Source organism: Triturus cristatus, chromosome 5_1 (genome assembly GCF_964204655.1).
Source record: "Triturus cristatus chromosome 5_1, aTriCri1.1, whole genome shotgun sequence".
Classification (NCBI taxonomy): Eukaryota; Metazoa; Chordata; class Amphibia; order Caudata; family Salamandridae; genus Triturus; species Triturus cristatus.
In genome coordinates this window covers 166,972,778-166,994,699 of record NC_140587.1, presented here as the reverse complement: position 1 = coordinate 166,994,699, position 21,922 = coordinate 166,972,778, and the positions used below count along the sequence as shown (strand labels likewise).

General features: G+C 42.7%; 1 pseudogene across 1 annotated transcript in view; it reads left to right on the top strand.

The window, feature by feature from the left end:
- Positions 1-21,922, top strand: part of LOC146830540 (E3 ubiquitin-protein ligase TRIM39-like) — a 322,696-nt pseudogene that overhangs the window by 244,571 nt on the left and 56,203 nt on the right. The window contains exon 7 of the transcript XR_014961441.1: positions 372-461. The product of XR_014961441.1 is annotated as an E3 ubiquitin-protein ligase TRIM39-like (transcript). The remainder of the gene's footprint in view (positions 1-371; positions 462-21,922) is intronic.

The window sequence follows — 21,922 nt, the reverse complement described above, 5'->3', positions numbered from 1 at the left end:
ATGCATCATAACACAAACTATCATCTTTTGTGCTGATTGTCAGATTCCTGCTTCCTTTGCATGTCACTTCTCACATATATAATCTATTGCAGACTGCAGCATCTTTCACACTACTGTTGCAGAAAATATAATGCATGTGATGGCAAAATATTGTCACCACAATTTATGTGTGTAGTCATAAAAGGATCTTCAGTGACCCCACCCTTACCAGTCTGCTACATTGTTTGAGCCCCCTCTAACAGCTTCATCTGTGTTTGATACCCCGTAGAGCAGGCATTTTATCTACCATCTTGATATGCACTCTGGTCAATTAATATTAATGCAATTGTCCTCAAATGATTGTCGTGAATAATGCTTAACTTTCTTTCTAGCCTCCCCGGCGTGTCACCTGTGGACAGATTATGGTCATATTCTTCTGGGTGCCCTGGCTATTCTTCTAGCAGCGATTTGTGGATATATGTGTAAGTATTCAAAGTACAAAGCTATGATCAGCGATGCAGATGTGTTGCCGAGGGGAAGGAATTGGAGCCCTTTCTGTATGGGGGATGGGGGATGTCTCTTGTACGGCCTATGGCAGCAGCCTTTACCATTGAACTTTTACCAGCAGTCTTTACTGCGCAGGTAAGTACTACACAGGTAAGTATTTATAGGTTCACCACAAAGTACTTTATCAAGCAGATATGATGTTTGTATGTTTTAGATAAGAAAATATTCCTGTTATTAAAAAAAAGAAGGGTTTCAGGTGTGGATAGAGGTAAAGAGTGTTAAGGGTAATTATAGGTTTATGCAGTGGGTAGAAGTATAGGGAGGTAAGGGTGATTTTAAGGTTTAGGAGTGGGTAGAGGTAATGACAGGTAAGGGTAATTTTAGGGTGCAGGGGTGGATAGAGGTAAATGGAGGTAAAGAGAAGTTTAGGGTGGGGAAACGTAGTCACTTAAGTGAGATTTTATGGTTTGAGGGAGAATAGATGTAAAGAGAGATACAGGTAATTTTAAGTTTCATGGATAGGTAGAGGTAAAGAGAGGTAAGGGTAATTTTGGGGTTTGGGGATGGGTATAGGTAAAGAGAGGCAAATAGTAAATCTGTATTCATGTCTACGTCAAACAGCGGAAGCTGCACTAAATTGTTTGGGGCTCCCATCAATAGAGCTTGTCTTTGTATTTGGTTGGGGGGCATGACCCGCTTACACTCCGGCCTGTTATAAGGATTTACCTGAGATATCAGAGCACAGAGTAGAAGAAGGGAGAGGAGAGAGGCATTCACCTCGTCTCTATGATTCTGGACACCCAGAGTTTCAAAAGACATTGAATTTAATATGGCAATACAAAGAAGAGAGAAGATTTTAAGATTCATTTTAAATGCGCGTGACTAATTTTCATTTGGAATGATTTTGCACTTGAACTTTATACTTTGAATGTAACTGTGTGGCAGTAACACTATTATAGCATGATTATAAGGCTCTACAGTCAAAAGAGAAAATATGACTCCAGTCCAGGTGCACTCTGGGTATTGTACTATGACATGCTACTTTATCACGTGTGTTGGGATTTAGAAGCAAATGATTATCGTACAATTTCACCTGCTCAACTGTGATCAAGGCTTAATTGAGAAGCCGAAACGCGTCAGGAAGAAAAATGTGGTGTCTTCTGTACTATGAATGTAACACTTGGTCTGTTTCCAGAATTGGATTTGGCGCTTCTTTGTGTATGGAATATGTAACGGAAGCTCTGTCCCGTTACTCAGCTGAAGCCACCCTGCAGGATTGGGGGTGCCCGTCGATGGAGGTGCTTGTGTGTGTATATATATATATATATATATATATATATATATATATACACACACACACACACACACACAAACTAAAAAAAACATTTTATATATATATAAAATGCCTTTTTTAGTTTGCTAATAATGTTTGCGCCATTTAAAAAATCTTCACAAAACCGTCAAAAAAGTGCTGTTTTTTTATCAGCTCTGTCCATGAAAGTTTCAGGGTCCAAGAAAAAGGAGGCTGGTCACCCAAAATGCAAAATCTTCCTGCATTTTACATTGAATATTTGGGAATGCACTAGTGCAAAAACAGCTGAACGGAATAACACCACGTTTAGCAGAAAGCTAGATCTTGGTCCAGAAAGCATGATTTATTAGATCTGGTGTAAATCCATTTAATAGATTTAGAAAATCAGGGTTTGAAAATATTGGTATATCTTGATGGTCGAGTTCATGTGCATGGGGCCCCCCTCCCTAAGTCAATTTGCCCCCCCCCTGGGATCCCATCCCCTGGGGCCTGGTGAATTTCTTGAGGGCCCCCCTCCACGAGCCGATTACAGGTCGAGGACCTCATGCCTTGGGGCCCAGGATAGTTATGAAAGGGGTTTGCACTCCCCTCTCGAGTCGGTTACAACCCCGTAAACTCCATTCTTTGGTTGCCCGGCAATACTTAGGAAAGAGGAGGAGGCATGGACCCCCTACTCAAGCCGATTATGGCTTCGGAGATCCCATCCCCTGGAGCCTGACTGAATCTCTATGTCCAGAGAGTACACCTCTAGGAAAGGGTTTCCTTGCCCTCTCCTTTAAACAAATGTTGGCCTTGGGGGATGGGGACCGGAGCCTTTTGAAGCTAGTGGAGGAGGCTGCATGCCCCCCTCATGAAAAAATTATTTGCCCAAAGGGATGGGGTCCCCGGGGAGATCAATGGTTTGGGGAGAAGGACACATGCTCCCCTTACCACAATTATAAATAAAAATGAATAAAAAAAGAGCAGCAGGAGCCACTCATTTATTAATCTTTGGTGTGCCCCATAATGCCCTGGGGCATTCTAACATAATATATTGTGATGTCCCTAGCAGAGGCAGGGGCAGCAGCAAATATTTTTCATGTTTATTTTTCATATTTGTTGTGGGGTGGCCGAAGGAACCAACCGCATGCTTAGCATGCAAGAGAGCTGTGTACTGTGGGGTGTTCGCTGCTTGTGGGGGTTGCAAGCAGGGCATTGCCTGAGTAAATTCAGGATCTGCAAGACTAAATGCGTGCTGCGCATACCACAAGGCTGTGTGGAGTGTGGGGTTGGCTGGTCGCGGGGAGTTAGGCACATGCCACATGGGTTGGTGTTATGAAAGATAATAAAATATTACTTTATCTTAATAAAAACCTAGAAATTTACTGAAAAAACTTATAGGATAAGTTAAAGTTATAGTTAGAAATAATAATAATATTATTTTTACATTAAAAAACCTCACAAATTCACACAAAAAACAGAGGTTAAAGTAACTTTATAGTTAGGTGAAACTTTCAGTCAGAAAGTAATATTTTAAACTCAAAAGACACAGAAATTGAACAAATATATTTATCAGTGCTAACTATAACTTGTGCCCGGCCATGCACTGCTTAGGACCTCAAACATGACATCACTCATGACATCATTGATGACAGCTCAAATGTGTTGTATAGAAATGTGGAGTAGAAAGCTAAATTATATACTATTGTGAGTTATTAATTTGTGTGTAAATCCCTTATTTTGTCTTCAAGTGGGAGGTCAGCACCAAAGATAGCAGTCGTATATATTCAACCTTTCCTTTTTTGGAAGTTTGCACATTGTAAACAGTTTGAACATGCATGCTAAATTAACCCCTTGTGTGCCACGCCCTTTCCCCGCCCTGTGCCGGCCGTTGCATTAGCGGGCGGGGTTCATGACGAGCTGGACTCGTCATGGGCACAGCGCAACCGCGGCCCATGACGAGTCCAGCTCGTCATGGGCACACAAGGGGTTAAACATGACAGAATTGTTGTGTTGATTGGAAATATGACAAGAAAAGTGACATTCATGTATCATATTGTATTCCATAGTTCTTGTGCGCTTCACATGTAAGTGCCAAGTACCTTCATTTAGAATTTAAATAGGCATTTCAGATCTTGAATCTTTACAGATCAGTCCTGGAACTCTGAAAATTACGCCAAACCCAAAGGCAGAAATTATTTTGGGTGAAGTCTATGTCCTAGAGCAGTGGGAATTTAGGGGGAAGGACCCTGAGTCATCTTGAAACTAAAATACCAAGTACCCAGAATAATAATTTGCAATGTCCGTGGCCAAAAGTAGAAGGCAAGAGTGTGCAAAGCATGTGATCTACAGCAAATATGCTGCAAAGAGACCTTTCGGTCTTAAAGATCGATAAAGATCAGACCAACACCATATTCAGGGTAATGACAGATTACAATTATGCATCATGCCTTTAAGTGAGCTACTTAAAAAGGATAAAGCACCATTCCTTCTCTGGCCTACATTTTTCCAAATGAGTTAGATTCTGCAGTTGAGAAGTAAGTGGACATCGCATGCACAATCCATGGCATGGTTTCACATTTGTGGTCTGTTAATTTGCTACTGGTGTCTTACATGAATGCACCACCATCGAGGTGCATTGAAGTATCTTTCTGGTCATTGTTGATAGAATGAGTGCTTTGTTGAGCAGAGATGGAAGGACTAACAGCAATAGCTTTCATAAAAGAAGCTGATGATGAACAAGGAGTCAATTGCAGAGATATTCTTTAAACAAAGGCACAGGCACACCATTTACAATGGGCAGTTCCATTGAGGAGCAGGGTCGGTACTGAATTGCATGAGGCAGGCCTCTGTCTAGAGTGCTGCAGTGGGAAAAATGATGAGTTGGAAAGCTGCTCCAAGTGATTGTCTGCGGTTAGACGATTTGCAAGTATTCCTTTCATTATCATTTGTATATTGTATGTATCATAAGTGGCCAAGGGCTCCATCCAAGCTGTTCCTCATTGATGAGGCCGGAAGAAGTGTAGGGTTGCTCATGTTTCCTTCTGTAAGATGCTTTGCCTGGTGGTTCGGCTGAACTGTTCTCATGAGGAGCAGGGTCAGTACAGTTTTGCATAAGTTGCAGAGTTCCAACATGAGTGAAAAATGATGAGTTAAAATTCTACCCTGAGAAGTTATTACTTGCTAGACCAGTTCATGAAGCCCTTGCCTGAGAAGCTAGACTGCTGGCGAAAGTGATTCCTCACTCGCCTCTCACTGGGGATTTGTGGCCCGTTTCCAGGGAAGTGGATAGCTCCCCTAGGCAAGGTGAAACGACTGGGTTGGCAGGTTAGGGGTGTGGGAAATTATGCTTGTGCGACATTTACCACACCCACCTTTGTGTTATTGTCTCGCCAATGATTTATATTTAAAATAAATAAATAAATAAATGAAGCACATCATTTCTGGGCATGACTCAGTGTTCAGAATACCGAGCTGGCCAGAAAGTCCAGATGATGGCTCATTTAAAGCCTAAAGACCAGCTTGGATTCCAAGAGGTAGGATACATTTGCATGAACATCTTTCCTTTGTCAGCCAGGTTATACAGATTAAATGAAAAGCTTGTGGCTGGATTAGTATAGCCTATACAAGAACTGTATTATTTGTCGGGAATAACTAAATTCCCTTGTCCTGATCAATCTAGCAGATTGTTTAGCAACTGATGAAGGCATGAAGCAATCAACATTTTGAAATTGAGAACCCAAGGTGCAATATCCTTGAATTGAAAAACATTATTGTCCCTATAGTTTACATGTAATATTTTTTTCTCTCAGTCCTGTTCTACCCAGTTTTTTCTAATGGAGTTAGCCCCACCTGCGAGGTAGTACATTGCTTTAACTTTTCTGAGATTGATGTGCATTCACATCCAGCATAAGTGTCATGAAAGAAGCTGGAATCCCGGACTACTCTTTTTTTCCTTTTTCCATCCAGAGACGGGAGCTCTCTGAGGTTATGGCCAAACTTTAATTATTTCTCATGCTATGTTTGGGGTCAGACTGGGTTGCATGATGGGGCACTGGCCAAAAATGGAACTTTGAACTTGATCCTAGATTTTGGTGTTGAATTCATCCCAATGAGACTGCTGGTTTTCAGCAATAGTGAGTGGTAGCTACTGAAATGGAGTAAGCAGAAATGGCAATGAGTAACTTCTCAATTAGAGTTTTATAGGGCGTTGAGATATGAGTTCAGCCACTCTGAGACAGGCAATGTGTACTTCACTGCCCAGTGAGTCTTTGCTCAGATTACTAACAAGGATGAGGAAGTAGAAGTAATAAACAATTAGCTAAAGGGTCGGACTGGTCCTGTGGTTTGAAAAATCCTTTTTAGAAGGAGTTCTTTGTGGATGCTATGCAGTTCTAGGAGACTAGATAGAGTATGTAATTGTTTCATTGTGAATGTGGAAACACACAGTTACCCAATAGGATCTTGGAACCGAGAATGGAAATGAGATGCCTGAGTAGAGACAATAAGTAAGCCTCTGGTAACCAAGGCTAAACAGAACACAAGAAATAAAGCCTAAACAGAGAAATTAAAGAAATATGGTTTCAAGTATTTTTGGAAAACTCAATAGTTACTTTGAGTGTAGTGAGAATAGTAGGAGATTTCAGGGATTGTCCACAACCAAGAAGGATTTGCCACTTATATTGTTGTGAAAATTCTACGGGCCATAGACTACACAGGGCTGGTTGGTTTGAAAATAATATGGTTACGTATTGAAAGGCAATACAGCTTGGTCATGTAAGTGAATATCACAGTTTGGCAACACAGACTCAAGATGAGTTGGGGGTTCTGAATAATCTGTAGACTGGAAAGTAAATATTGATTAAATTCAAGGTACAGAGAGTTGCTATAATACAGCTGGCAGGAAATACGTAAATCTTTAAACGAAGGCAAAGTGTGCTTGCGCTGGACAAGCAGTGATCAGACATGCCTCACTAATATATAACTAATAACCTAAGACAGTAGAATGATCCTGGATTTCAATAAGCAAGCACTAGCAAAGCCAATTGGTCTGTCCTTGGCAGTATTTGTTTTGAGTAAAGTATTGTAATGTATAAAGAACAAATCAAGCCATTTACTTTGCATTATTAGAAAAAATTATATAAGTTTATATATAAAACAAATTAAAATATAACTAGTGCAACCATGTAACCATGTTAATTTTCAATCTAAATGGTTTGCACAAACATAAAATCATCCTGTTAATAATTGTGCGATGGAAATGTGGCTTTTAGCTGTTCCATCTAGGGTGGCTCCTTGAGTCTTAAATTTAAATGTTAGACAATGGTATACAACACATTGTGATAAAACTAGTATTTATCTGATTGTTGATATCAGGGTTAGCCTAATAGTTAGTGTAGCTGTACAGTAATGTGTTAATATGGTCCCTGATGCTGTACTCAAAGTTGGAGCAATCTTGCCATATTGGCATTTTGAGTGTATCTTTTGAAACTTTAACGCTAATGGTGCTAAGGTTAATTGCTTGTCTGCAAACAGTTTTTGTAGGGATTTTGAATAAAGTGAACAAAATGAATATTAGTTTGTGATGTTATTAAAAGGAGTGATGGGTAAAATACTTCTGTGTATGAAATGATGTAATACTTTAGTTGATGCCCTGTGTCAAGCAGTTTGTCATGTTAGTTCACATACATGGAGTGATTCATATGGTGCTGATTCAAGTGCTCACGTAAGTGGTGAGACAAAGGGTAATGCAAACAAAGGATAAGTTGGTACTGAGGAGATACCTAGCGTATTATACTTTATGCAATAATATTCATATAGCTTTGTGCTGTATAGGAGGAAGCATTAGGTATTTAGAAATTCTGAGTCATTAAAGTGAGTAAATAGTAGTTCATGCAGGATACATTAGAGGTATGAGTTGCTAGTAAGGCTAAGTTTAGACGTTTGTGAGAATGGTATTAATTAGGAATAAGAGTAGAATTTTATGACATAAGAAAGAACTTTTTTGGCATTAATAGAATTTTATCTGTAGTTTGAGCTGATGCTTGTGTTAATAGAAATTGTTTTCTGATTATTTTAATAAATGTTTTAGTGTGTTGAAATTACCTAGAAATGGGTTGGATAGGCATCTGGTTTGACGATATTGAATTATGACATATGTGTCACTGCTGTCATAGTAATTGACTGTAATAAAGTGTGTTGTTAATCAGCGTGGATGGTGGTTCACCTCAAGGAATAATACCACAAACATGTCAGGGTCAAACACAATTTAAATAATTTAAACCAGCTCTCAACCTCCTGGTAGCTGGGCACAGAGCAGACAGGTTTAATGTATGAAAATGTGTAAAGATTTAGTTGCAACAAAACAGTTAAGAAGTCAAAACACAACATATGTTCTAACAATAGAGTAATATGTAATGAGAAAAAAGACAATAATTCGATAAGGGGAACTGTAGATTTGATTTTTTAAAGATTTAATACAAAATGTCCAGAAAAAATAAAATGGCAGTCAGTAGTCACTATGGGCAGCTGACTGAGACCTAAGTGCAATTTCAGACTGACCACAATGGATATTATCTACTGACTTAGTCAGTAAAATAAAAGTCGAAATCCTCCAGCAGAACAAGGTTTGAGGTTATATCCGATGAAGTCCCCTTTAATCTGGATAGCTGTTGGACTAGGTCACACAGAAGCCATTGATTTTGATGGCAAATGCTCTAGTAGAAATTCATATTTCGAGACCAATCGCTGGGTGGATTCTTTTCACAAATTCACCCCGTCCAAATTTGTTACTTTGAACTTTGTTGTTTTAAGCGAGCTCAAAATCCTTCTGTGGGTCAAGCTTAAAGATAAATCCTATGAAGTACTCTCAAAGTCGGACACTGTGTATGCAAGATTCTGCTGATGCTCCAGAGGTCAGGAAGTCCAAAAATAATGTAATCAACATTTCAGACTTTCAGGCGCAGCTCCTCTACATGACTTCAATGGCACTCAGTACCCTATGGACAGCACTTAGGGGCCCCAGCAAAAGACACCAGCAGAGTCCGGTCCTGGTCCTCCTACAACTCGTTGTATACCTTTAGCATCAGAGTTCAGCCAACTGACCAATGGAGTCCACTTCTCAGTCCTAGGTACATGTGGGAGCAGGTCCAGCCCTTCAAGTCTAGATACAAGTCATGGTCAGCAAGTCAAGTCAGGTCATCTTCTGTTCTCCCACAAGTCAAGAGAGTGTTCAAAAAAGCTATGGGCGAGTTCCTACTTTTGTAGGAAATAATAGCCAGTGGGTGCGCTAACACCTGAACACTCTCTAACCAATGAGAAAAAATCTTCCAGGGGGAAACCCTCCCTGCTTTTTCAGAAAATCCTTTTTGCTTTCCTACAAATGATCCTGCAGTCCAGTAATCTTGTGCATATCCAAGACAATAGCACCTTCCTGCCCCTCGAGGCTGCTGCTGTTCGAGCAAGGGGTGTATTTCAGAAAATTAGCAGCCCTCCTCCTCAGCTGCACTAAACTAGTTCCCACTAGGCTGGTGCAAAGCTGGCTACAGAGAGTTGAGAAAACAAACGGCTTCCCTTCAACAGGTCTCCCTCTACACTTTACTGTGAATGGGCATACCTCACCGTGATCCTTTTCAAGTTATTGAAGCTTTGAAATGCTTCCTGTCTGCTGTCCTTCCTGAACAAATAGGAGTCACATACCTAGGCCTTCCTGCTAAAAGGCCTAAGCCTAATTGTCAGACATTAGGTTATTAATTATGGTGTATGACTACCCACCCCAAGGAATAATCACAACTCTTGTCTAAGTGACCCTTAAATTCACTAAAACAACCTGATTTCAACCTCTCGTAGCTATGGTACAAAGATGTGCTGCACTATCTTTCAACATTAACATCTCCCTCAAGACAGTCACCTTCCCAGATACCTGGAAACACGTCAAAGTCACACCCTCTTAAAAAAAAACCTCACCAGAACCTGAAGTACTCAACAACTATGGTACCATCACGCTGCTCTCTTTCCCAGCCCAAGTCATAAAGAAAAACATCAATAGACAACTCTCTTACCTCCTAGAATGCCACTAAGTCCTGTTGCAGGGATTCTGCTAATACACAGAACTATGCTCAGGAAACCAGGACCTCAGTGAATTGTGGTGTACCAGAAACTCACCTCAGAACCCAGAACCCCTCATCCGGCCAGCATCAGTGTCCCATTCGTTATCCGTATCATCACGGAGGTCCCAATGAATTGACAACCCAGAACAAGCGACTTAGGGTACTCTCAGGAATGGTGGGAATCAGAAATACCTGTTCGTAATTATTCTCATATCAGTCCACAACAATAGTAATAGGAGGCACGGTAAAGTTTAAAGAGTTTATTTTATAGACCTCGTGTCCTAAGATGCAGTACTTTGGCTAACACAAGCAGACAAATGATTAATATCAAAACCATCAGCATTGTTACAATACCATAGAAAATAAAGGGAGAAATCATATTATAAATGACAGTGGGTACAACCACCTTCCCTTCACTAATAAGCTAATATTATTAGACTAATAAAAGGTCTCTTAGGCTTGAATGGGGAACCCCATACCGTAAAGATCAGCTTAGTGGATTCACATCACAGGATCAGATGTGGTCTTCTCCTAGGAAACCTCTTCTTCAGAATGTGTGTTAAGCATGCAGCCTGCAATATTAAAAGCACTCGACTTTCAGGTATTTGCAGCTGCGTGCGTGTTATGGCTAAATAGTGGGCCGATCAACCTGAACTCAAAAACATGCATTGTCTAGCGAGCCAGACTGTTTCTCTTACACGGTGTACAGACCAAGGTCGCAGCTCACTGCTAGGGATGTGAACAACAGACAGTTCTCATGTGAAGAAAAAGTCGAGCAAGCAGTTTTCAACTAATAACATGCAACTGCAGTATTGTGTGCAAAAGCAGCAGAAGCGGCAAGATGGCTTTCTAACCTCAAACGCGGTTATGCTAACTTAGCAATGTGTGTATGTAAATTGTAGCCTTCACTACACCCCCCGGTGATCGGACCACTAGCCAATAAGGATACAATCAGGGAACGCAGAGTTCAAGTTTGATAGAACGGAACTAAGTGCATGAATGTCAAATCCATATAAAGGTGCAGTGAAAGTTCGAAGACAAAAAACCAAGAAATGGAAAAAAAAAAATTTGAATGTAATGATTAATGGCAGGGCAATAATTAAAAATAAACGAAAAAAAATAAAAAGTGAAAAGTTCAAAAAAAGATCTGTGCAACGGAAAGTCGGACGACTTTTCAGTTAATCCATTAATGTATATGCACAGTAAGTAGCAACAGCTTCCAACAGGAAATCGTTGGAGCGTCCTCTAAAAGACAGAGGAGCCGGATGAACGAATTCATACTGCAAGAACTCCTGAGTCTGTAAAGAGGCATCAAAGATGTATGTGACATCTGGCGATGTCAAAGTTGTCGCCCATTGTATCCACCGTGGGTGCAAAGCTTTAGAATTAGGTACACTTGCTTTGGTTACTGCCTCAAGGGCAGGATATGGTGTCACAACCAACATGCGTTTTCCTTGCGACAGCGCTCGCTCTTTAAGAATCGCCATCTGCACAGCCGTCAGAACTTTCTCGACAGTGGAAAAGCGCAATTCAGCAGAAGTGTACAAGTGTGATTTGTATGCAATGTGAACTGTATCGCCCTCATTGAACGTTAAGTACGTGAAACCCACTGCGCCCGGCACAATTCTTATTACCAGGTTAGTGTGGTTATCACGTGTCAGTAAGTATTTTGAAGCAAGAAGATCAGCTTGCAAAGATTGCAAGATAGCTGAATACTCTAGCTGCCAGCATGATTTGGAAAAAGTAGGTTGTACCAAGGCATAAAGCAGCTTGATACGCTGGGCATAATCAGGAATATACGTACGACCGAAATTCAGAAAACCCAGCAAAGATTGTAATTTTTTCAATGTTGTTGGAGCACGCAGGCATGCGCACTTCTCCAGAAAGTGAGGAGCCAATCCTCGACCTTCATTGTTGAGCTCGTAGCCCAAAAACAACACTGTATATTCTGCAATGTGAGACTTTGCAAAATTGAATTTGTAACCGTAGTCAGCAAATATCGTAATTATATTGTCAACTTGACTCAGATGCGGCATCAACTCGTCGTCCATGAGATAGATATCATCGGCATACGAGTACGCATCTGGGTCTATTCTCTCTAAAAGAGAGACTACACGTGCGGCAAAGACGCCAGGGCTGTTTTTATAGCCCATGGCTAATCTCGTAAACTGTTTTTGTTTGCCGCCTGAAGTAAACGCTGTCCACTGACTGCTAATAGCGGACAGGTTGTGGCTGTAAAAGCCATTGGAAATGTCAAGTGTGGTTTTAAACCTTTTTCGCACGAGACTATCGACGAGAGCTGAACTATGAGTATTCTGTACCGCACAGGTCCGGCAATGTGAATTTAAGTGCCGGTAATCCAAAACTAAGCGGTACGACCCATCAGGCTTCGTCACAGTGAATAAAGGATTATTCATAGGGGACATACATGTTTCAATAACACCCTGATATTCCAATTGTTCAAGGATTGCTGCGACTTGAGGTCTTGCTTCGCGACGCATGGGATATTGGGGTTGTGGCTGGGGCGTGGACCGCAATGGAATTTCATGACTAGGGGACAATTTATCGCATCCCACTTGAGTATGATACAATGCAGGTGCTAGCACCCGTGCCCACTCCTCAGCGAACTGTTTAGCCTGGTCCTTAGGCACTGTGTGCGCAAAGGACGGGAGGATTACCTCCTCCCCTCTAGGAGCATCTAAAATGAAAGCTGGGGGCCAGTCTGCCTCCGCCAAGAGAATATCATAGGAGGTTGTCAGATTATCCCAAAAAATCCCTTTTATTGTTTGTTGTATGTCACCTTCAATCAGGAGTACTATGTTATATAGTCTGTCAGGGGGAGCCACTCTAGTGTCAGCAGTTTCAACAGCAACAAACATGTCAGTTGCTGTCGCCGCCAGATATGGACCCAGAGCTTGTCGCACTATGGTAACTTCCGCTGCGCTGTCTAGCAGCATTAGGGCCCATGACAGGTTCCGAAGCTGTGTCCGCACTATCTGTGGCATACCTCGCTGTTAGCGCAGCAACTTTCTTCTTTTGAAACGGGGGTCTTTGGCGCGCAAACTCATCTTGCTTGCCTTTGCCTTCAGTCTGTCGGGACTGCTCACGTGTTTGTGGGGCACCCCGACCCTTGCCACCGCCTCCGCCACCGGACTGTGAAGCCGATGTTTCCTGTGAAGAACGAGGAGAACGTTGTTCAGAAACCTGAAATCGATCAGGTGACTTAATAGTAGAACGATCGCGCAGATCATAAGTGCGTTCACTACCTGACTGAACGGGAGAGGCTGGACGAGACCCCTGTTTCTGTTGCTGCTTCTCCTGTTTCTTTGCCCGCCAATTTTGTTTTGGAAAATTTGGGCGTTCGTCCTTACCAGACGAGTTTGCCTTTGTTTGCTGTATTAAATCAGGATTTTTCACAGTTGGTTTAACACCTAAGGCGCTACGACCGACCTGTTTATAGGCATTCGCGATCATTTTGGCAAACTCCCTCGGCTTGTCTTCGTCGTCCACTTCGGCTAATTTATTAAGCACCTGGAATTGCATAGCATCTCCTTTGAGGTTGCCCAGTATCATGGTAGCAACCACATCGAACACTCCGACAAGCCACATTCCCAATTCAACGGCTGCCTCCGCACCGTGATTCCCCTGAACACGTTTAATAACGGAGGGCAGCACTGACAGAGACGGAGTGCCGAAGCACTTCGAATATGTCGCAGCAAAGACCTTGCCCCAGTTTTGACAATCAGCCATATCTGGGACCAAGTCTTTCGGCAAAGTAATGGTAAGTATCCTGTGTTTCACCACAGGAGTTGAATTCGGATAAACCGCTTCCAGTTGATCAAATTTCTCAGCAAGCCAAAAAGGAAAATCATCCCTATTTTGGGGGCGTTTGCCCACAACCGAATTAACCATAACAGGACTAATAACCACCGCGTGGTGGTCCGTAGGCTGTCCCGCAACAGCAGGTGCCCCCACCTCTACGTTGCATGACACGTACTGCACTAAAGCCCTATGTACTGTAATAAGGGCTGTGTGAAGTACACGTAACTCAGCCACCCCGACTTGTAGATAGTGGGGATGAGGCGTATATCCGGCTAGTACTGGCCATGTGGCCCCTGCAATTGACAAAGGGCCCATTCTCGCCGGTATAACCGCATGGGGAAGGGCGCCATTAAACCAAATCGTATGCTGCCAGGCAGAAATAGGTATTTCTTGTGTCCTATACGGAGTATAGTTGGCAGGGAGCTGTGTGGCCGTATAGGAGTGAAACGTATCATCTTCTTCACTCACCGCCGGCAAAGTCACCCAAGAGTAAAACAACTCATAAGGATAAGATGCATCGGCACTAACCACAAAAATTACAGCCATGCCATCGTCCGGCACCCCATACTGCATCAAGTGACGTCGCAGTGGTGTGCGGCTATGCGCCGCTATATCGACCACCATAAGGACAAATCTACAATTAGTTTATTAGTAGCACAAGGGTTCAGAAACCTTTTTAATGATCAAGCTTGAAAGAACCTATCACAATAGTAATAGATAGGTAGTTAGGACTGAATCCGTCACCCTCGTTGTCCGGAAACAAGAGTGAAGGTGATGTGGACTAATATAAGCACTACTAAGGCGTTTCAAATCAATAGACCAAACGTTAGGTGCACCATGTTGCAGGGATTCTGCTAATACACAGAACTATGCTCAGGAAACCAGGACCTCAGTGAATTGTGGTGTACCAGAAACTCACCTCAGAACCCAGAACCTCTCATCCGGCCAGCATCAGTGTCCCATTCGTTATCCGTATCATCACGGAGGTCCCAATGAATTGACAACCCAGAACAAGTGACTTAGGGTACTCTCAGGAATGGTGGGAATCAGAAATACCTGTTCGTAATTATTCTCATATCAGTCCACAACAATAGTAATAGGAGGCACGGTAAAGTTTAAAGAGTTTATTTTATAAACCTCGTGTCCTAAGATGCAGTACTTTGGCTAACACAAGCAGACAAATGATTAATATCAAAACCATCAGCATTGTTACAATACCATAGAAAATAAAGGGAGAAATCATATTATAAATGACAGTGGGTACAACCACCTTCCCTTCACTAATAAGCTAATATTATTAGACTAATAAAAGGTCTCTTAGGCTTGAATGGGGAACCCCATACTGTAAAGATCAGCTTAGTGGATTCACATCACAGGATCAGATGTGGTCTTCTCCTAGGAAACCTCTTCTTCAGAATGTGTGTTAAGCATGCAGCCTGCAATATGAAAAGCACTCGACTTTTAGGTATTTGCAGCTGCGTGCGTGTTATGGCTAAATAGTGGGCCGATCAACCTGAACTCAAAAACATGCATTGTCTAGCGAGCCAGACTGTTTCTCTTACACGGTGTACAGACCAAGGTCGCAGCTCACTGCTAGGGATGTGAACAACAGACAGTTCTCATGTGAAGAAAAAGTCGAGCAAGCAGTTTTCAACTAAAAACATGCAACTGCAGTATCGTGTGCAAAAGCAGCAGAAGCAGCAAGATGGCTTTCTAACCTCTAACGCGGTTATGCTAACTTAGCAATGTGTGTATGTAAATTGTAGCCTTCACTACAGTCCTGGACAACTGGCAGTCAAGATTCCAAAACAACCAGAACACCGAAACAGCCCTCATCCTCATAAGCATCTTCCTGGACCTTATATAGACTGCAGCCCTCACCCTCCTCGACTTCTCTGCTGCCTTCGACAGTCTCCCACCACATACTCATTGCCAGACTACACAAGCAAAATACAAGGACCAGCTCTCAAATGGATAACCTCTTTCCTCTCCAAAAGAATTCAACGAGTCAGGCTTAAGCTGTTCACATCACAATCCAAGGACCTCATATGCGAAGTCCCACAGGGATTATCACTCAGCTCTATGGCTAACATCATCAGATCCCCCAAAATCAACATCATCTCATACGCTAACAACATACAGCTCAGCTTTTTCCTCTGAGATGACACCGTCACCACCAAGGCAAACTTCAAAAAATGCATGACAAGCGTGGCAAATTTTGATGAAAGAATACTACCTAAAGATCAACACTAACAAAACTGAAGTGCTGATCTTTCAGAATGAGAGCTCACCTTGGGATTCCACTTGGTAGCACACCGAACGTGGACTCACACCCACCCCAACTGACCAAGTTAGGAACCTAGACCTCATTCTGGACATCACCCTTACCATGAAGTCCCAGATCAATGCAATCACCTCCTCATACTTCCACATCTTCCACATGTTACATAAAAAATGTCTAGTGGCTCCCACCAGTCCCCAAACATACTGTATCATAGTCCCTAATCGTAAGAAGATTAGACTACGGTAACACACTTGATGTCAGCATCCCAAACCTTCTTCTTCAAACCATCCAAAAAGCTGCCTCCAGGCTCATCCCTGACCTCCCACATCGAGTCCACACCTCATCACTGCTCAGAGAGCTCCACTGAATCCCCATCCAGAAGCGCTGCCAGTTCAAACTTCTCATGCATGCATTTAAGTCCCTACACAACACGGAACCCACATACCTCAGTCATCGGTTCCACTTCCAATAACCCACTAGACAATTTTGCTCAGCATCACTCTCACTTGCACACACACTCATATTTACAGGAATCAGAGCGCTTTACACATTCACCAGTTGCATTACAGACAGACACATTCGTTTTGTTAGGCAATTCCACAAGGGGCTGAAGACCTGACTTTTCAGTTAGCCTTCTTTCAGGACCATCGAGATTTTCTGTATTCAGGCTCAGCCTCACCACACGCCTACACTCACCTACTCGCCAAGCTGTATACCCTCACAGGTGACAAACAGCCCTCTACAAATCTATCTTACATCACAAGACAGGCTTAACTTAGGGCAATGTGTAAAGCATTTATGCACTACCAAAACAGTAACAAAGTATAAACACAACACAATAAAAACCAAGCCAGGTCTTCCCTGAACCGCAAACAAGCATCCTGGGACCGGTTTCTGGGTAACGCCCTACATCAGCCAGGCTAGCTTGAATCCAGTGGCAAAGTGAGCAAGGGACCCACGTCTGGGCATACCCTGCCAAATTAAGGCGTTATGGGCCTTATTATGACTTTGGTGGTCTGTGAACTTCTGTTCTCGCGGTCCAAATGCCTTGAGCTCAGCAGTCTGACTGGCGTAACACAGTCAGACTGCTGAGCTCCCGGCGTTCGGTTTGCAGATTGCATTTGGAAATACTGTGGCTGAACTGCCCACACCGCAGACCGCCAGGGGTCACGGTCGGAGAAAAGCAGCAGCATAGGGTGGTACAGGGGAGTTTCACTGCCGTCCGTATTACGAGTTGGCTTTTCCACCAGCTGACCGCTAAGGTGAGACCGTCATCGTCAAGTGGGCAGAAACTAAAGATTTGCGGTGCGTACTTACCCCTTTCTTATTTTTTCAGTCACAGTTCGACGTGGATCTCTTTCTTCAGGTTCCTCCTTCATATCAGCATCTTCAACCCAAGGATTATGGCACTGTTTTTGGCAAAAACCAGGACAGTCTTTTTTGTACCATGTACCCATTGCGTGGACTGGCCACATATGGGCCAGACTCTGGCAATTGGTAGGAGGTATTTTTCCACAAGTATGATGCATATGTGTGCATCCGACACATATGCAGTAGACATGCTTATACAGGCATTGATACATATGGAAAAGTAATCATGGCCGCTGCAAAATATCTGCAGCTACACCACAGGCATCGCGGTAAACTCATAATACGGCGGTGAGGAGACCGCTGATACTATGATCTTCTGGCAGCCACAGTGTTTGGGTGGTTGGACCGCCAAACTCATAATAAGGCCCCAAATTAGAAAAATACTTCCAAATTTTTATAGCTAAAATTACACCAAAATGACAAAAAACAGAAAGGGGAACTGGAGATACAAAATTTAAAGATAAAAAAGTACCAAAAAAAGCACTATGTTCCAAAGTGGGACTACTGGTTGCAGTAGACCGAGACCAAAGTGTGATTTCAGCCCCACCGCGATGTAGTGTGGGTCGAATATTCTAACCAGGTTTGGCAAAGTAGGAGGGTTTACCCTGGGACTTAGTCTAAAAAATGGAAGTCAATACCTTTCAGCAGAGCAAGACAGTAGGCTGTGTCCAAGGAAGGCTCCACAACACTAGATAGTTTTGGTGAAGGTCCTGGTGTAACCATTATATGCTTTCTGTGAGATCCTCTTCCACCTTCTTTAATATTGAAATACGAAATAAACGCCAAGTTGTTGCATATACAAGTTAAGAGTACAAAGATGTGTTGTTACCTTTTTTGATTTTTGATCTGGCCTAAGCGCCAGTTTATCATGACAGATTGTAAGATTTTATATAATTTTGGTCATGATAAGCCTGGCTGCTGTTCAACCATGACTGTGTTTTGCCGACACTGGTTGATAAATCATGCGGGGAAATCGTGTTTAAACTGGGCTTGGCCTGGGCTGTGCTTGTTTTTCTTTGTTGATGTAATGTTGGCTTGTAAGTTATGACTTTGTTCCTATTTATCAAAGTAAATAACCATTATTAGCACTCTGAAGATGTTATTAAGGGGTTACAATTATAGGCCCGATTACGATGTCGTCAGGATAGACTTCAAACGGCATTCAATGTGTTCAAATCCAATTTGTAAGCTTTGCTTCTGAACGAATCGGTCACCTTCCAGGACGACCAAGTATGATACAAGGAAGCCGTACAGGCTGTCTGTGTCATTTCTGAACGGGATTCAGGCAGCCCGAGTCGTTTGGAGCCGAATCATACTGCCCAATGGAGACGGTTTCTGAACAAGCGAGTACGATGATCAATTCGGACAGCTGTTCCGAATCAGTTTGCCTGAGATGAAACGGCTGTGGAAATCGGACCTCAGGGTCCCATAGCAGGGCCCCGCTGACCCCAGGACTTCCGAATTGGGCCCATGGGGGTAAGCATGGGTCTCCCAAACCCGTGCATGCACAGTGTGGCAGGCACCATGGGGTGCCCACCACAGGGTGCACAACATTCCCCAACCACCCCTTTTTCAATGGGAGCCTGTCTTTAAGTTCGGAACACAGGCTTCTATTGAAGTCAATGGGAGTCCGACCAATCATATCCGGATGCATCCAATTCGTTCAGTCGGACTCTCCCGATCTGAGTCGTTCGGAAAGCATTCCGGAACCGGAATGGTGTCCTAACTAAGCCTGAGCATATTACTACGCTTCGCCAAACTGTGCTTGGGGTGGTCTTCCACCTAGGACCACCCCAAGCACAGTTATGGGCAAAAATACAATCCCAGCCAAAGGCCCTGCAAAGCATTATGGGACGAGGTTAGCAGTGGGCAGTGAATATTATAGTGTCCAATATCAAAATAATTCTACAAAGAGCTGCAGTTCAACTAGTCGTTACTAGATGTCCCTCACGAGTCAAATGCAAAAGCATTGAAATTATTATCACATCAAGCTGGAGTTCCACTAATCGTTACTAGATGTCCCTCACGAGTCAAATGCAAAAGCATTGAAACCCTTTCATGAAACTTTTGCATTTGACTCGTGTCGACTCGTGAGGGACATCTAGTAACGACGAGTGGAACTGCAGCTTGATGTAACAATAATTTCAATGCTTTTGAATTTGACTTGTGAGGGACATCTAGTAACGACTAGTTGAACTGCAGCTCTGTGTAGAATTATTTTGATATTGGATACTATAATATTCACTTCCCACTGCTAATCTTGTCCCATAATGCTTTGCAGGGCCTTTGGTTGGGATTGTATTTTTGCCAATAACTGTGCTTGGGGTGGTCCTCAGAGGATGGGGCCACCGCCGAATCGTTCAAGAAGATGTGCTTTTTGTTTTCAAGGCATCTGCTTGGTTCTCTCCCTAGGTTAGGGAGGATCCCAAAATCATCACCTCTCTCACTGCTTGCTAATGTATCATTTTCACTTTTGTGAAATGACTATATGCGTTATAGCATTTAAAGACAGAAATTCTAATTTTATCATAACTTGCAGTGTGCAAGATGCTGTGTTATCAGCTACCATAGATCAAAGTAGCTGAACGCAGCTAGTACTACTACGCAAACTATGCCCAGGGTTAGTCCTAATGACATCGTAATTAAGCCCTATTAGGCCCTATGTCGGAGCATATCAGAGTATATTGTCTCACATTGCAATGCACTATATTGCATTGCATACATTTATTTTCGCTTCTGTTTTGCCCATCACATGATTTTATTTACTTCTTCTAGCAGGGAATAATAGCCTATGGCCCTAATTTAGATCTCGGCGGATGGAATTCACCATCACAAATGTGACAGCTATCCCGTCTGACATATTTCAATCTCCATAGGCTATAATGGGATTGTAATACGGCGAGCGGGATCTCCTTCACGTTTGTGATGGAGCATTCCCCTCCACCAAGATCTAAATTAGGCCCTGTGTTTGCTTCTAAGCCAACACAAGGAGATGATGTGGATGGAGCACTGAAACTTTTCAGACACTCACCCCCAGTCACAGATCTGGGTTGAATCCATCATCATTCTTTAGCACCCTTCGCGACCTAAGTTCAGACCCAGCTATATGCAAATCAGTCTTCACCAGGTGCCTCATGGGAACAGTTCAGCCCGAACTGCCAAGCCAGGTCTTCCCTGAACCGAAAACAAGCATCCTGGGACCGGTTTCTGGGTAACACCCTTCATCAGCCAGGCTAGCTTGAATCCAGCAGCAAAGTGAGCAAGGGACTCACGCCTGGGCATATCCTGCCAACTTAGGGCGAATAAAGCAAACACAAGGAGATGATGGACGGAGCGGTGAAACTTTTCAGATACTCCCCCCCAGTCACAGATCTGGGTTGAATCCATCATCATTCTTTAGCTCACTTCGCCACCTCAGTTCAGACTCAGCTATATGCAAATCAGTCTTGATCCTGTGCCTCATGGGAACAGTCCAGCCCGAACTGCCAAGCCAGGTGTTCCCTGAACTGGAAACAAGCATCCTGGGACTGGTTTCTGGGAAAAACCCTTCATCAGCCAGGCTAGCTTGAATCCAGTGGCAAAGTGAGTAAGGGACCCACGTCTGGGCCTATGTCTAAACCTAGGCACACATTAGGGTAATTCAACAGTATGTATAAAATTCAATACAACCAGAAAAATATACAAAACAATAATTTATAAACGTATAAATGTTGTGTTGTTTTGGTCTTTTATTCGGTTTTCGTGCGGTCAAACAGAAACCAGCCGACACGTGTTTCGTTGCATATGGAAGTTAATTCCGAAACTCCTCAGGGCTGGGAAAGATACAAGGAGTATGTGTGACACATATTGCTCACCAAACGTAAAAGCGAGATGAGCAGGCATAATGTTAAGCTACCAGTGGAAACCATAATCACCGTGGAGATTTAAGATGGAAATTGCGGATAAACATTGAGATTTGAATTTGTAAGTGTGTTTCATCTAAAAGGCACAGACCCTTAATAGTGACATTTTAAGCAGTGTCTATGCAAGTAAAAAGTGTGACAAATCATTTTCAGTTTCCAAAATGTAAAGATGCAAAAAAATTGTTACATGGAGCAATCGGCTAGATAGGTCCTTTAAACAGAAAATAAATCACTATATACCTGAATGTTGACGTATACGACTTTGTAATCTAGAATGTGAATAAAAGAGAGATAGAGGAGAAAAAAGAAACATAAGCGTCCTTACTCTAGAGAGATAGAAAAAATTAGGAAATAAGATAGTGTAGCAAAGAAAGGGTAGGTCAAAAGGAAAAAGCGCTTACCGCGCTGCCGGTGATACTTCCAATCTGGCTGGGCTAATCACTTGAAAATGGTAAAAGTATTTCTAAATGCGTGTCTAAGGGTGAAAGTAAAAAAAGTGAAATGTTACCTAAGTAGTGTGTAAGAAGTGGTGATTCATTAATTGTGGTGAAAGGATGAGGTGGATTGCCTCCATTGACACAAAGATCTGGAAAAGCGCTTACCACGTTGCCGGTTCAGTTAATCTCCGGCCAGTAGAAACGTGGTCTTTGGATAAAAA